At 43.7% G+C, this 16,478-nt stretch overlaps 1 long non-coding RNA gene across 1 annotated transcript; it reads right to left on the bottom strand.

Moving 5' to 3' along the window:
- Positions 1-9,559: 9,559 nt before the first annotated feature.
- On the bottom strand, positions 9,560-11,849 carry LOC123640182. Its single transcript, XR_006735896.1, has 2 exons — positions 11,681-11,849; positions 9,560-9,734 (listed from the first exon to the last, which is right to left on the bottom strand). It is a non-coding gene; the product is annotated as an uncharacterized LOC123640182 (long non-coding RNA).
- Positions 11,850-16,478: the final 4,629 nt, after the last annotated feature.

The raw sequence follows: 16,478 nt of genomic DNA, 5'->3' as shown, positions 1-16,478 counted from the left end.
ACACCATCAGCTTCCCTGATCCTGAAGCCATCAGACTTCAACTGAGCCATCCTACTGGCATCCCAGGGTCTCCAGTTTGCAGACAAACAGCCTATCGTGGGACTTCCCAGCCCCTGCAATCACATGCACCCATTCCAGTCATAAATCCCTTCATCTCTCTATCTATCATCTATCTATCCATATCCTATTGGTTTTGTCTCTCTGGAGAACCGTGACTAATCCAATTAGTATGCAGATAGGAAGGGAAATCACCCATTAAATAGTCCTGCTGAAAGAATCCATCCTAAATTTTATCAAGACTTGAGGTCCTGCTACCAATTAAAAGGAAATACATTGGCCAGAGGAACATGCTACAGAGTGTCATGAGAACGCAATCAGCAAATTCCAGACTGAAACATTTTATAGGACAAATGACTAGATTTCCTTGCCAAATAAATTTCAAGCAACAAAAGAAAGGAAAGAGAACAGTGACAGATAGTCCTAGAGGTGCTGCTGGAACGGAACTGTCTTATTCAGCTCAGCTATTGCAGAGAAAAGATAAGTGAAAATCAGCAGCAGTCCCTATTACCACTGCAGATGCCTGCAATCCTAGTTACAAGACAGTCCATGGTCCTCACAAGCCCTGAGCCCAATATAGGAGATGCCTTGAGTCCAGATGGCTGCATTGCTTCAGAGATAGAACTCATGCTGGATGCCCCCCACTCCCCGGGACCATAGCTGCTACGGCATGGTGTCATTTTGAGAACTGAGCCACTGATGAACTGCATACTGCCTTGGGACCCAAAAGCCCCTGTATCTTCACATCCCTGGCTGCCACCATTGTCCCATCACACTCACACGAAGAGATGAAAGGCCATGACCCAAGCCAAACTAAGTGGTATAACTGTGGCCCTGCCACCCAAGCCCATACATCACTCTATACTCAAGGAACAGGTGGTTGAGCACAGCGGGAAGGCCATCCTCAGGACCGGGAGAGCCAACACACATGCTCCCCAAGGCCTGTGGATCAGCTGCCCCATTCCTGCTGCCACTGGTGAGCCACCTGCTTGACTGGCAGAGGCATCACGTACCACATGTGTCTCCCCAGACCTGGAGATTGGCACACGTGGCAACCCCACCCCCTTGATCAAAGGAGCTGCTGCACCCAGGGTGCACACCCCACAGTGCCCCAAAACTGTCCTACATGGGACCCATGCCATCCACAAAGCAAAGTCACTGTCTCCATAAACATTCACAGTCTAGGCCCTGGAGGCATTCACAGACACCAAAGATGTTGATTACAGCCAAAGAAATCACACTAAGACTACAGCACTGTGCCCACTCAGAACCAAAATCAAAACACCCTACCCAACCACCACAATAGGACACATCTACAGAAAAGTCTTTTCCAAAGAAAGCTGCACAAAAAGATTTGAAGAAGTGACTATTCGAACAAATGCAAAGATATCAATAAAGGGACACAAAAGTCATGAAAAGGTAAAGAAACATGGCATCTCCAAAGGAACATAATAATTCCCCAGTAACAGACAACAAGGAAAAAGAAATCTACACAATGCCTAAAAAAGATTTCCAAATAATGATCTTAAGGAAACTCAGTGAGATACAAGAAAATGCACATAGAAAATTCAACAAAAATCAAGAAAACAATTCATAATCTGAATCAGAAATTCAAGAAAGAAATAGATGTAATAAAAAAGAACCAAACAGAAACCTTGGAAATGAATAATTCAAAGAATAAAATAAAAAATACAATCAAGAACATCGACAATAGACTAGATCAAGCAGAAGAATTTGTAAACTTGATGATAGTTTTTTTGGAATAACACAGTCAGACAAAAAAAAAAAAGAATGAAGAAAGCCTATTCCTATGGGGACACCATTAAGCAAACAAATATTCAATAGTGGCAGCTTGTCAGGAGAAACGGATGGGGAAAAGCATAGCTGAAAACTTCCTAACTTTTAGGAGAAATATGGACATCCAGATCTGGAACCTCAAAAGTTCTCAAATAGATTTAACCCAAAAATATCCTCTCCTCTCCACTGCACAATATAGTCAAACTATATTGTGAAATGTCAAAGAAAAAGGTAATTCTAAAAACTGCAAGAGAAAGTGTCACCACATATAAGGGAATCCCCCTCAGACAAACAGCAGGTTTCTCAGCAGAAACCTTACAGGCCAAAAGAAGATAGAATGATATATTCAAAGTGCTGAAAGAAAGAAAGAAGAAAAAAACTGTGAACCAGGAATACAATACTCAGTAACGCTATCCTTCAGAAATGAAGACAAAATAGACTTTCCCAGACAAGCAAAATCTAAGGGAATTCATTACCACTAGACTGCCTTTATAAGAAATGCTCAAGGGAGTCGTACATCTGGAAGCAAAAGCATGACAACTACCATCATGAAAATACATGAAAGTAAAAAACTCATTGGTACAGCAGATACACAAATGAGAAAAAGAACAGAATCAAACTTTATCACTACAGAAAACCACCAGAGCCAGGTGCAGTGGCTCATTCCTATAATCCCAGCACTGTGGGAGGCTGAGGCAGGAGGATTCCCTTGAGGCCAGGAGTTTGAGAGCAGTCTGGACAACACAGCAAGAACCTGATTCTAACTGAAAAATAAGAAAAATTAGCCAGGCATGATGGCATGTGCCTATAGTCCTAGTTACTCAGAGGCTGAGACAGGAGGATTGCTTGAGCCCAGGAGTTCAAGGCTGCAGTGAGCTATGATTGTGCTACTGCACTCCAGCCTGGGGTGACAGAGCAAGAGGGAAAGATGGAGGGAGCAATGAAGGACAGGAGGGAGGGAGAGAAGAAAGGCAAGAAGGGAGAGGGAAAGGAGGGGAGAGAGAGAAAGAGAAAGAAACAAAGAAAGAAAGAAACAAAGAGGGGAGGGAGGGAGAGAAAGAAAGAAGGGAGGGAGGGAAAGAAAAAGAGAGAAAGAAGGGAAGAAAGGAAGGAAGGAAGAAAGGAGGGAAGAAAAGAAAGAAAGAAAGAAGGAAGGAAGGAAGGAAGGAAGGAAGGAAGGAAGGAAGGAAGGAAGGAAGGAAGGAAGAAAAGAAAGAAAAGAAAAGAAAAGAAAAGAAAAGAAAAGAAAAGAAAAGAAAGAAGAAAACCACCAAATGGCAAAGATAAATAATAAGGGATTAAAAGAAACATATTATATGCAAAATAATCAGAAAACAATTAACAAAATGAAGAGTAAGTCCTCGCCTCTCAATAATGATCTTGAATGTAAACAAATTAAATCCCCCAATTAAAAGATATAGACTAAGTGAATGGATTACAAAAAAAAAAAACAACCAAGACCCAACTATATGATGCCTAAAAAATCATACTTCAGGCCAGGCGCAGTGGCTCAAGCCTGTAATCCTAGCACTCTGGGAGGCTGAGGCGGGAGGATCGCTTGAGGTCAGGAGTTTGAGACCAGCCTGAGCAAGATCGAGACCCTGTCTCTACTAAAAATAGAAAGAAATTACCTGGGCAATTAAAAATAAATATAGAAAAAATTAGCCGGGCATGGTGGCGCATGCCTGTAGTCCCAGCTACTCGGGAGGCTGAGGCAGTAGGATTGCTTGAGCCCAGGAGTTTGAGGTTGCTGTGAGCTACGCTGATGCCACGGCACTCTAGCCAGGGCAAAAAGAGTGAGACTCTGTCTCAAAAAAAAAAAAAAAAACATTTAAAAATGTACTTCAACAGTAAAGACTGTTGACTACAAGTGAAGGAATGAAAAAAAAATATTCCACACAAACAGAAACCAAAAATGAGCAGGAGTATCTAAACTTGTATCAGACAAAATAGACTTTAAGTCAAAAACTGTAAAAAGAAATATAGTCAATTAAATAACAATAAAGGGAATCAATTCAGGGAGAGAATGTAACAGTTTTATATATATATGCACCAACATCAGACCACCCACATATATATGGCAAATATTATTAGATCTAAAGGAAGAAATAAACCCCAATACAATAATAGTTGGGGACATCAACACCACACTCCCAACACTGGACAGATCATCTAGACACAAAATCAACAAAGAAGTATTGGATTTAAACTGCACTAACCTAACAGATATTTATAGAACATTTCATCCAACAGCTGCAGAATACACATTCTTCTCATCAGCACATAGAATATTTTTCAGACAGAACACATTAGGCCACAAAACAAGTTTCAACAAATTTAAGAAATCACATCAAATATCTTTTTTGATCACAACAGAATAAAACTAGAAATCAATAACGAGGAACTTTGGAAATTATGCAAATATATGGAAATTAACATGCTTCTGAACAACCAATGGGTCAAGGAAGAAATTAAGAAGGAAATTTTAAAATGTCTTACAACAACTGAAAATAGAAACACAACATACCAAAAAAACCTATGGATACTGTAAGAGCAGTACTAACAGGGAAGTTTATAACAATAAATGTCTACGTCGCAAACAATCTAATCATGTTCCTCAAGGCACTAAAAAGTTATAAACAAACCAAACCCAAATTTGGTAGTAGGAAATAAATAATAAAGATCACAGAAGAAATAAGCAAAATAGAGACTATGAAACAACACAAAAGATCGACAAAACAAAAAGTTCACTTTTTGAAAAGAAAACAAAGGTGACAAACCATTGGCTAGACTGACTATGAAAAGGAGAGAGAAGATGCAAATAAAATCAGAAATGCAAATGAAGACACTAAAACTGATGCCACGGAAATACAATGGCTCATTAAGGACTATTATGAACAACTCTACACCAACAAATTGGAAAACCGAAAGGAAATGGATAGTCTTAAACACATACAAGCCACCAAGACTGAAGCAGGAAGAAAGAGAAAACCTGAACAGAGGAATAACGTGTAGCAACAAGACTGAATCAGTAATAAAGTCTCCCAACAAAGAAAAGCCCCAGACTACAAGGCTTCACTGCTGAATTCTATCAAACTTTTTTTTTTTTTGAGACAGAGTCTTGCTCTGTCGCCGGCTGGGGCTAGAGTGCTGTGGCATCAGGCTAGCTCAGGGCAACCTCAAACTCCTGGGCTTTTAAAGAACTAACATCAATTCCTCTCAAACTGTTCCAGAAAATTGATGAGGAAAGAGTTTGTTCAAACTCATTCTACGAGGCAAGCATTACCATGATACCAAAAGCACACAAGGACACAACAAGAAAACTATAAGCCAAAATCCTTGATGAATATAAATGCTAACATCCTTAATAATATACTAGCAAACCAAAGCAAATAGCAAATAACAAGATTATACAACATGATCAAGTGGGATTTATCACATGGATGAATAGATGGTTAAACATATGCAAATCAATAAATGTGATACATCACATCAACAGAATGAAGGACAAAAACCAGATGATAATCTCAATAGATCCAGAAAAAGCTTTTGATAAAATTCAACATGCTTTCATGATAAAAACTCTCAACAAATTAGGTATAGAGGGAACATACCTCAACACCATAAAAGTCATATATGACAAATCCACAGCTAACATCATACTAAATGGGGAAAAGAACTGGAACAAGACAAGGATGTCCACTTTTACCACTCTTATTCAACACAGCACTGGAAGTCCTAGCCAGAGCAATTAGGCAAGACAGAGAAATAAAGGACATCCCAATCGTACAGGAGGAAGTCAAATTGTCCCTGTTTGCAGACAACATGATCTTACATATAGAAAAACTTACCTCAAGGTTCCAACCAAAAACTCTTAGAACTGATAAACAAATGCAGTAAAGTTGCAAGATACAAAATCAACATGCAAAAATCAGTAGTGTCTCTACACATCAATGTGATAGTTAATTTTAGGTGTCAACTTGACTGGATTAAGGAATGCCTATAAACCTAGTAAAGCATTCTTTTTCGGTGTGTTTGTGAGAGTGTTTCCATAGGAGATTATTATGTGAGTCTGAGTGGACTAGGTGGGAAGATCCGCCTTCAATGTCGGTGGTCTCCATTCAAGCTGCTAGGGGTTCCAGAGAGTACAAAAACAGAGAAAAGATGAATGCCTTGATCTATCTCCTGGATACATTCTTCCTCTCCTGTCCCGACAACAACTCCAGGTTCCTCAGCATTTAGACTCCAGGATTTGCACCAGTGGCCCCTCAAGTTCTCAGGCCTTTGGCCTCGGATTGGGAGTTACACCACTGGCTTCCCTGGTTCTGAGGCCTTCAAACTTGAACTGAGCCATGCTACCAGCATCACAGGGTCTCCGCCTCACAGACAGCCTGTCGTGGTACTTCTCATCCTCCAGAATTACATGAGTCAATCCCCTTTAATGAATCCCTTCTCTTATATCTATGTGTGTATATCCTACTGATTCTAGCTCTCTGGGAAACCCTGACTAATATAGATTTTGGTACCAGAAGTGGTTCTAGAGGAGAATTTTAAGGATGAGTTTCCTTAATTGGTTTGGGGGTTTTTTGGAATTGGCTTTCTAATCTGATGAGACTTAAAAATGTAAGGGGCTCTACCTCTAATAGTACAGAGAGCGCTGGTGTGAACTGTGTAGTGATAAGCAAAATAAATGTATTCGATACTAATTCAGTACTTACAAGAGCCAAGGAATTTAGTGATTCTATACATGATATTAGGTTGGTGCAAAAGTAATTGTGGTTTCAGCACTGTTGAAATTTGTTGTTTGACATTGGAATACATTCTTAAATAAATGTGGTTATGTTTACATCATTTTAATGTGCACTTCTTGCTTTATGTTTTTTGCTAATGACTTATTACTTGCTCTTTATTTTATATTCATTTTAGACTATGGAAATGATGTTAGACAAAAAGCAAATTCAAGTGATTTTCTTGTTGGACTTCAAAATGGGTCATAAAGCAGCAGAGACAACTCACAACATCAACAACACATTTGGTCCAAGAACTGCTAGCGAACGTACAGTACAGTGGTGGCTCCAGAAGTTATGCAAAGGAGATGAGAGCCTTGAAGATGAGGAGTGCAGTGGCCAGCCATCGGAAGTTGACAGCAACCAACTGAGAGCAATCATCGAAGCTGATCCTATTACAACTACAGGAGAAGTTGCCAAAGAAGTCGACGTCGACCATTCTATGGTTGTTCGGCATTTGAAGCAACTTGGAAAGGTGAAAGAGCTCAGTAAGTGGGTGCCTCAAGAGCTGACCGAAAATCAAAGAAATAATCATTTTGAAGTGTCGTCTTCTCTTATTGTACACAACAATAACGCACCATTTCTTGATTGGATTGTGAGGTGACACGAAAAGTGGATTTTATATGACAACCAGTGGCGACCAGCTCAGTGGCTGGACCCAGAAGAAGCCCCAAAGCACTTCCCAAAGCCAAACTTGCACGAGAAAAAGGTCGTGGTCACTGTTTGGCGGTCTGCTGCCCGTCTGATCCACTCCAGCTTTCTGAATCCTGAAGAAACCATCACATCTGAGAAGTCTGCTCAGCAAATGGATGAGATGCACCGAAAACTGCAACTCCTGCAGCCGGCATTAGTCAACAGGAAGGGCCCAATTCTCCTCCATGACCGCACGTCGCACAACCAACGCTTCAAAGGTTGAACAAATTGGGCTACGAAGTGTTGCCTCATCCACCACATTCACCTGACCTGTCGTCAACCGACTACCACTTCTTCAAGTGTCTCGACAACTTTTTGCAGGGAAAACGCTTCCACAACCAGCAGGATGCAGAAAATGCTTTCCAAGAATTCATTGAATCCTGAAGCATGGATTTTTACACTACAGGAATAAACAAATTTATTTCTCATTGGCAAAAATGTGCTGATTGTAATGGTTCCTATTTTGATTAATAAAGATGTGTTTGATCCTAGTTATAGTGATTTAAAATTCACAGTCCAAAACTGCAATTACTTTTGCACCAACCTTATAATATCTAACAAATTATATATGCATTTACTTTTTGAGCCAGAAATCCCACTTCTGAGATTCTGTCCCAAAGATATACTGGCAGAAATACAAATTAATTTATTTACAAGGTTATTCATTGCAGTATTATAATTTTTAAAAATTGGAAACAACTTAAATCCCTAGTAGCAGGGGATTGGTTGAATAAATCATAGGCCATCCCTACAATGGAGTACTGTGCAGCTAAAACAAGGAATGGCTGAGATCTCTTTGCAGATTATGGATTGATCAATGTCATATATAATTACATGAGAGCTACTCTGTGTGTAAGAATTGAGTAGAGGCCAGGCGTGGTGGTACATGCCTATAGTCCCAGCTACTCTGGATGCTGAGGCAGGAGGATCCCTTGAGCCCAGAGTTCAAGGCTGCAATGACCTATGGTGACACCACTGTACTCCAACCTGGGTGACAGAGTGAGACCCTGTCGCAAAAAAAAAAAAAAAAAAGAATTGGTCCAATTAATGGTGTCCAGCTTAAAAAAAAAAAAAAAAGAATGGGCTAACACAAATACATTTTGCATATATAACTATATTTCTAAATATATACGGTTGTGGTTTCTTTGAGAATATAATTAGTCCGAAAAGTTAATAAATGTCCAGTCCATTTCATTGAGATTAACATGGCCAAAGATCATGCCTATTCATATGTTGAAGCCTGAAGACTCTGGTCTTTTATCTGCTGTGCTTTGAGGTACGCCAGTCCCTTCTGTGTCAAGTTAATGGCAGCCTCCATGAGGCCGGAGGAAGCGTCTGGCCTGGCTGGAAAGGCAACATCCTCTCTTCTCTCTGCCAAGGCTCTCTGCCTCTGAATCAGGAAGCACCAGTCTTATCTCCTGCTAAGGCTGGGACCAGTTTGAGGTACAGAAGCAGTTGGCCTTTTCAACTTGACATAGTTAACTTAGATGCAGTTCTCCTGAAGAAAACACCTGCTTAGGCAAGTTGTACCTCCACTCTATCCATCTTGGCTTACCCCCTGCCTAACCTAATCTGGAATTGATCTTTCTCATGTATGACTTTGGTAAAACCAGCAAGGAGAAGCAAATACCAACATTTGAATTTTTCCTACCTTTTCATATAACATTATAGCCTTTTTTCTCTTCTTTGCTTTTCTTTCTTTCTTTCTTTCTTTTTTTTTTCTGATACAGGGTCTAGCTCTCTGGCCCAGGCTAGAGGGTAGTGGTGTCATCAGAGCTCACTACAACCTCAAACTCCTGGGCTCAGGTGATCCTCCTGACTCAGCCTCCCAAGAAGCTGGGCCTATAGGCTCATGCCACCACGCCTGGCTAAATTTTTTAAATTTTGTATAGACAGGGTCTCGCTATGTTGTTCAGGCTGTTCTCAAACTCCTGGCCTCAAGCAATCCTCCTGCCTCAGCCCCTCAAAGTGCTAGGATTACAGCCTTGATTGGCACATGATATGCCTTCTGGGATAAAGCAGACACCAGGTTGAATAAATATTTTACTACTGGACAGGTTTTCCAGCCTGCCAGATCTGACTCCTCTGCTGCCCAACTGCTTCCACAAAGCTAAGACCCGTTCTTTTAGGTTATCTTTCACGCGGCACTCCAATTCTAGGGGCTCTATTCACTATCAGTTAGATTGGGTTGGGCTGAGAAACATAAAATCCAAAGTAACAGTAGCTGCAACAAGATAAAAGTTTATTGCTCTCTCAAGTAAATGAAGTCAGGGGACAGTCAGTCCAAGGCTGGCATGGTGATCCACGGTGTCAGGAATCCAGGCTCCTTCTATCTGCTTTCTTTAGCAGTTACCGTCAACACATAGCTTCTACCTCATGGCCATCGCATTCACATTCCAACTAGCAAGAAGGCAGAAGGGACAGAAAAGGGTCTGTGCCTTTAAGGACATTTCCCAGAAGTTATACCCACACTTCTACTCACATGCCATTGACCGGACAGTCATATGGCCACAGTGCTGCAAGGGAGGCTGGGAATTGTAGTCCTCATTCCAGGCAGCCATGTGCCCAACTAAAAATCAGAGTTCTATATCTAAGGAAAAAGGGAAAACATATACAAGGGGAAAATAACAGTCTCTGCCATATTGCTCCTGATGCAGAGTATAAGAAAAGGAGCAGGCCCTCTCATCCCAGACTACGAAGCTGCATGATCTCCCAACTCATCCTCACTAGGTATTTCTTTCAAAATTAACTCAGAGTTTGATTTTTATTTGAAAAGATACCATTTCCTTCCCCCTACCTATTGTTGCTATTGCCTTCCCATAGATGAAGATTTCTCCCTACAGTATGAATTCCTCCTTATGAGCATAGAAGCGCAGAATGTCAGAGCCAGAAAGGTCCCTAGGAAGACGGCCAGCCCAGCTCCTGCAGTGGAAAAATGAGACCTTGGAGAAGGACACACGGCCGTGTGAGCTGGCTTGAGCAGGGTCAGTGCACACGTATGGTGAGCTAGGGATGCAGGCAGAGCACGCACTCGGACCCCAGGCCTGCACTCGCTTCTCTTTCCCAGACTGACCTCCCCAAACTCTGCCCGCAGGACCCATGGCTGCTCTCCAGGCAGGTCCCCCCTCAGCCAGGTGGAGGTCCACAGAGCAGCAGAGGGCACAGCCTGCCGACCCCTCCCTGGGGAACAGGTCCCACTCGCCTTGACTCCAGTCTCCTTTGCTGCTTTGGCCTGTGGTGAGTTATGGGGGTAAAGAAAGGCAGGGTGTTCTGGGCGAGGTCTGGGATACTGTACACAGCTCCAGGCCTGAGGGGATAAATGGGGCAAGGGAGGGTGGGGGAGGGAGGGAAAGGCCATTCCCGCAGGGCTCAGGGACTAAGGCCTTAAAACTTCAGCCCTCCAGCCCCTTCAGAGCACTGTTGCAGGAGTCCCTTATCTACTGCAGAAGATCCTGGCTGTTAGAGAAGAAAACTGATTGGTTATTTTTCCCATCAAAATGATGTTCATACGTTTTTCTTTTTTCCATTTCTCCTTCTAACCTGCCTCTTACCTATAAAGCAAGACCCCTGCTTCCCAGCAGCCCATGCGCAGATGGTTACTGAGCACCTTCTCAGGGCCTCACCTGAGCTGATGTCATGAGGAGTTGGGGTGGGGGAAGCTCCCTAAACCCAGGGAAGTGCCGGCAGAACAGGTATGGCTTCAGGGCTCTTCTCACCCGACCCTTACTCAGTCACTCAATCAATTAAGGACTATGTTGCAACTATTTATAGTAACAGATATTTGAGAACAATTCAGATGCCCACCTACATAGGGAACTTGTTGATTAAACTACGGGATGTTCCCACAACGAAGCACCACGCAGTTAGAAAAAGGAAGTGCTCTCTATGTACTGAAATGGAAAGATCTCAGGGGTATGTTGTTAATTAAGAAGAGCAGTCCCAGCTGCCGAGGAGGCTGAAGTGGGAGGATCACTTGAGCCCAGGAGTCGGGGGCTACGGTGAGCTATGATCACAGCACTGCCCTCCAGCTGGGTGACAGGGCAAAAGCTCATCCCCCCCCCTCCAAAAATTTTTTTTTTAAAAAAGCAAAGTTCAGAACAGTGTGAACAGCACGCTGCCTTTTCTATCAGACTAGGGAAAACAACACATATATAGTTGCATTTGTTTATTTTGCATAAAGAAACACAAGGAACAAATAAACTCGGTGGGGTGGGAAAGAGAATGGGCACACGGGTGGGCGCCGGCCTTTCCTATGTATTCCCTTTCATAGCTTTTGGATGTTTGAAATGTAATTGTATATTTCTTCACATTTTTTATTTTAAATATAGTAAAATTTTGAAACTTACCGCAGCACTACTTTCCCGTCCCGCACCGTGGGCTCGGCCCCAAATTTGCAGGGTGCGGGGAGGAGGGCGCAGGGCCGGCGCGGGCAGGAGCCAGCGCACGCGGCGCGGTCGCCCGCGGGAGGAGGGTACACCGGCGCGTGAGCGGCGGGGGACGACGGGCGGTTGCTGCGTCCCCCTGTGTGACCGGCACGGACTGGCCGCCACCTTCACGCGCCACGACCCCGAGCGGCGGCGGAGGCCCCGCCCACAGGGAGGCGCCGCGGTCTCCCCGGCCGGAGCTGCGGGGCCGCGCGTGGCCAGCAGGGGGCAGCAGCGCCGCGCCGCCCGCGGGCGGCCACAGGTGACCCGGGCCCGGACGAGGGCCTCTGCCCTTCCAGGCGCCGCCGAGCGCCCTTTGTTTTCCACGCGCTTCCGTCTCGGGCCGGTTCCCACGGCGTGGCAGCCACTGGGGTCTCGGGGGCCGCGGCCGTCTGCAGGCTGGGGGCGGGGCGGGGGCTGGCCGGGAGCCCTGGACCGCTCAGCTGCGGACCCCGACCAGGGACGGCCCTCGGGCAGAGGCTGCCGGCTGTCCCCTCCGAGCCAGAGCACAGTACTGTCCCCCGGAGTTTCTGGGGAAGCCAGTTACCGGATGAGCCCCTGAAAAGCCCTTGAACAGCTCTGTGTTGTAGGCTGAGTCCCCAGCTAAGAACCAAGATGCCTGCGGTCCCCTGGAAACCCTTTGTGAGACCTTGGAAGGGTGATTTGCCCTCTAGAGGCCTTGACTCAGTCGTCTGTGACACAAAGAGGTTAGGCCTCTCCTAGCTCTGATATTCTGTGAATCTAAACACTCGAGTCCCTCCGCGCCCCCACCGCAGAGCTGGCTTAGCCCGGGGAGGCCTGGCTGAGCTGGGCCCCCACCCTGGGGTCTCCGGACGGTCCCCCGCAACGGCCCTGCGGGGGCTGCATCCAGGCCACCCCGCCTCGACAAAATGAAACCGCAGCTCTGCCCGGCGGCGCCATCGCTGGGGAGCTCTGAGGGATGCCTGGTGTTTCTCAGGCAAAGCCGGACCGAAATTGCTCCCGGTGCACCCACCAGGTTCCAGGGACCCCAGCGGCTCTTCTGGCCCCCAAATGTTTTATTTACACCCTTCCCACACAGAGGACACAGGAGTGTAAGTTATTTGTAGGATGACTGCTATTTGAAGTAACATATATGTGTGAAAATAATATTCAGAATCCTAGTATCCTAACTTTGTTTGGCCTATAGATACATTTTTATATTCAATCTTCAAGTGACCAGTTCTTATCAGTCATTCAAAATCCTGACCCCAGGAAAAGGGACATTTTGGGATTCTGGAGTGGGAGGCTGAGGCAGTTTTTAGAATCCCAGTCTGGTGAACTTTAAAAATTGACCAGGCCCATCTTCCTGCAGGTGGGAAATAGTTTACAGCCACTCGGGGTCCCTCCAGGCTGAGGACCCTATAGCTGTTCTCTCATTTTAGCCCATCTTTTCAACCAAACATACCTCATCCTGTTCTCCTCATTCCAAAGGAAGAGCTGACCTAGAGCAGATACAGATCTAGGTTCATGAGCCCCTGAGGCTTATATGTATTTGAAGGCCTTCTTAAAGAAAAAAGGATTAAAAACTCACTAAGAATACACATTTTCTCTGAAGCAAAAGCTTCAGCATTACTGTAGTAGTACCCCATCCTAGAGGTCACTTAAAGCTCCAACAATTCCATGCTTTTCTCTTCCTCTTCCAAATCTTTTCCTCATCCCATCCTTTCTCTTTTTTCTTTGTTGGTTTTCTTTCTGGGGTCTGCAGCCAGGAGGACCTGTGGAGCCACGGCTGAAGAGGCAGCAGAGCGGGTTGAAGGTGGGCTGTGTGCAAGGAGAATTGGCAAATACTGAGATGCATGAGGGTAGCAGGGGAGACAGGTCTCTCACTGCTGGGGAACAGCTACGGATAAGGGAAGGGCAAGGCCAGAGTAAAGCCTAAGGTGTGGAATGGAATTGGAAGTATGGATGCAAACTCACAAGTTTTAATATACATGGATAAATTTGTAAATAAATGTATTAGGTCATTAAGTATGAAATGTCTGATTTCCTTAAGTACTAAGTTTGACAGTTGATATCTCTGACATTTCACTTTGACACTTGTTTTTTTTTCCTACTGTGAAGGTACATCCTCTGTCTTTCAAATGGACATTTTAGCTTGTGATTATCTTTCACATTTTTTTTTCAGAGCAATTTTTGTGAAACCATGGATAAGTCAAAAATTTGTGTTATTTTTGAATGCGAGTTCCATCGTGGAACCAATGCAGTGCAGACAGCTCAAAATATCAACAGAATGTTTGGAAAGAATGTGGGCTAAGGAATGCACAGTATGTCGATGGTTTGAGAAGTTCCGTTCTGGTGATTTTAATATTGAAAGTGAGCCACTTGGGTGACATGAGACCAAGGTGGCTAACAAGGAGCTGAAAGCTGTAGTGGAAGCAAATCCATCTCAACCTATGTGTGAATTAACAGCAAGGTTTGACGTTACTATTCCAGCAATGTTGGACCATTTGAAACAAATCGGCAAGGTAAAGAAGCTGGACAGATGGATTCTGCGTGAATTAAATGAGCATCAGAAGAGAAATCGTCTCAAAGCTTGCCTTTCTTTGCTGTCACAACATAAAGGTGAATTATTTCTATACTGTATTGTTATGTGTGATAAAAAATAAATTCTTTTTGACAATTGCAAGCATTCAGCACAGTGGTTGGATAAAGATGAAGTGCTGAAACACAGTCAAAAACCAAACATTCATCAAAAAAAGCTAATGGTGTCTATTTGGTGGTCCAGCTCTGGTGTTATCCACTATAGTTTCGTGAAACCTGGTCAATCAATTACAGTGGATGTCTACTGCAATCAACTGGACGAAATGATGAGGATGCTTGTGATGGAGCAGCTGAGACCGGTTAATAGAGACAGGGTAATCCTCTTGCAAGACCACGTGTTGCAAAAAACAACACTGTTCAAACTACAGAGGCTGGACTTGGAAACTCTCTGTCATCCACTGTATTCACCAGACCTTGCACCAACTGACTACCACTTCTTCCAGGCTTTGGACCACTTCTTGCAAGGAAAAATATTCAATTCTCAACAAGCTGTGGAAGACGCCTTTGGTGATTCCATTGCCACTACTCTACAGGCTTCTTCACTTCTGGCGTAAACAAGCTACTGTTAAGATGACAAAACTGTGTGTGTGGCTTAGGCGCATACTTTGATTAATTGTACTACTTCTTGTTTGAGATATAATAAACTACACTTTGGATTCAAAATTGGACATTTCATATTTAATGATCTAATATATGTACATATATTTATATGTGTATTTCTATTTCAATGTATAAATTATATTTGTGTCTTTCTTTGTATACACACACGCACACACACACACACTGCAGTAGCAGTGGGCACCTGCAGTGCTCAAATCAAGCTTCTCAATATTATTTTTACTAAAAGGAACCAGAGCTCTCTAGAGAAATGGTTAATCTTCGGCATGAGATAGAGAAAGTACAAAGTGAACCTAGAATATTTTATTATGTCAGAAAGTAAGGAAGTGCTCAAAAAATTGTAGAATTTATTCGGAACCAGCTTAACAGGGTTCCCATGGCCAAATATGGACTAGTGTGAGCATCATAGTAAATAATGATAGTGATGGGTTATCTCCTCCACTGAATTAAATCAGAGTCCACGAGTCACACAGGTAAAATAAATAAATAAATTCTTGCTTACAGTAGAATGGCAAATAAATATGGAAGAAATGGTGGAATTAGAAAATTAACATTTAATGATTATATTTTCCAAAATATTTTCCAACAGCTTCTCCCATCTTATATGCCCTTCTTATAGTGTAACTTTGACAGTCTTCTATCAAAAGGGGTCTCTGTCCCCTACTGTTAGAACTAAGAGGGTTTGTGACTTTTGACCAGTAGAGTGTGGTGAAAGTGGCACCAAGGGCTTCTGTGTGTTCCCTGGAACACCTGCGCTGGAGGCTGAGGACACTGTGAGGAAGCCCAAACCCGCCCGTGCGGAGCGCACCTGGCTGAGCCCTGAGACTGTGTAGGGAAAGGAGACACCTGGCCGCCCCACCTGCTCTAGCTCTGCCACTATTGTGACTGCGACCTCATGAAAGACCCCAACCCAGTGCTGGCCAGCAGGCCCTTCCCAAATCCCTGACCCACAGAAACTGTGAGAAGTAATACATTTTTACTTTTTTTTTTCTTTTTTTTTGAGACAGAGTCTTGCTCTGTTGCCCGGGCTAGAGTGAGTGCCGTGGCGTCAGCCCAGCTCACAGCAACCTCAGACTCCTGGGCTCAAGCCACCTCCTGCCTCAGCCTCCCGAGTAGCTGGGACTACAGGCATGCGCCACCATGCCCGGCTAATTTTTTCTATATATATTTTTAGTTGGCCAGATCATTTCTTTCTATTTTTAGTAGAGACGGGGTCTCACTCTTGCTCAGGCTGGTCTCGAACTCCTGACCTCAAGCAATCCACCCGCCTCAGCCTCCCAGAGTGCTAGGATTACAGCCGTGAGCCACCACGCCCAGCCTACATTTTTACTTTTGTTTCAAGCATTTGGTATAATTTGTTACCTGTAGTAATAGAGAACTGGAATAGCAACTATCATAGTAATAAATAGATGGAGACAAAATTCCTCAGTGGATGCAAAAACTAATGGGGGAAGTTTTTAGGAGGAATAGGACCTTTATGTAAAGTGCCTCAAACATGTGTTAATCATAGAGAAAATAGTAAATTTACAGTGGCAGATTT

The sequence above is a fragment of the Lemur catta genome, chromosome 6, assembly GCF_020740605.2.
Source record: "Lemur catta isolate mLemCat1 chromosome 6, mLemCat1.pri, whole genome shotgun sequence".
Lineage (NCBI taxonomy): Eukaryota > Metazoa > Chordata > Mammalia > Primates > Lemuridae > Lemur > Lemur catta.
Note: the sequence above shows the minus strand (reverse complement) of the source record. Positions and strands in the feature narration are given on the sequence as shown.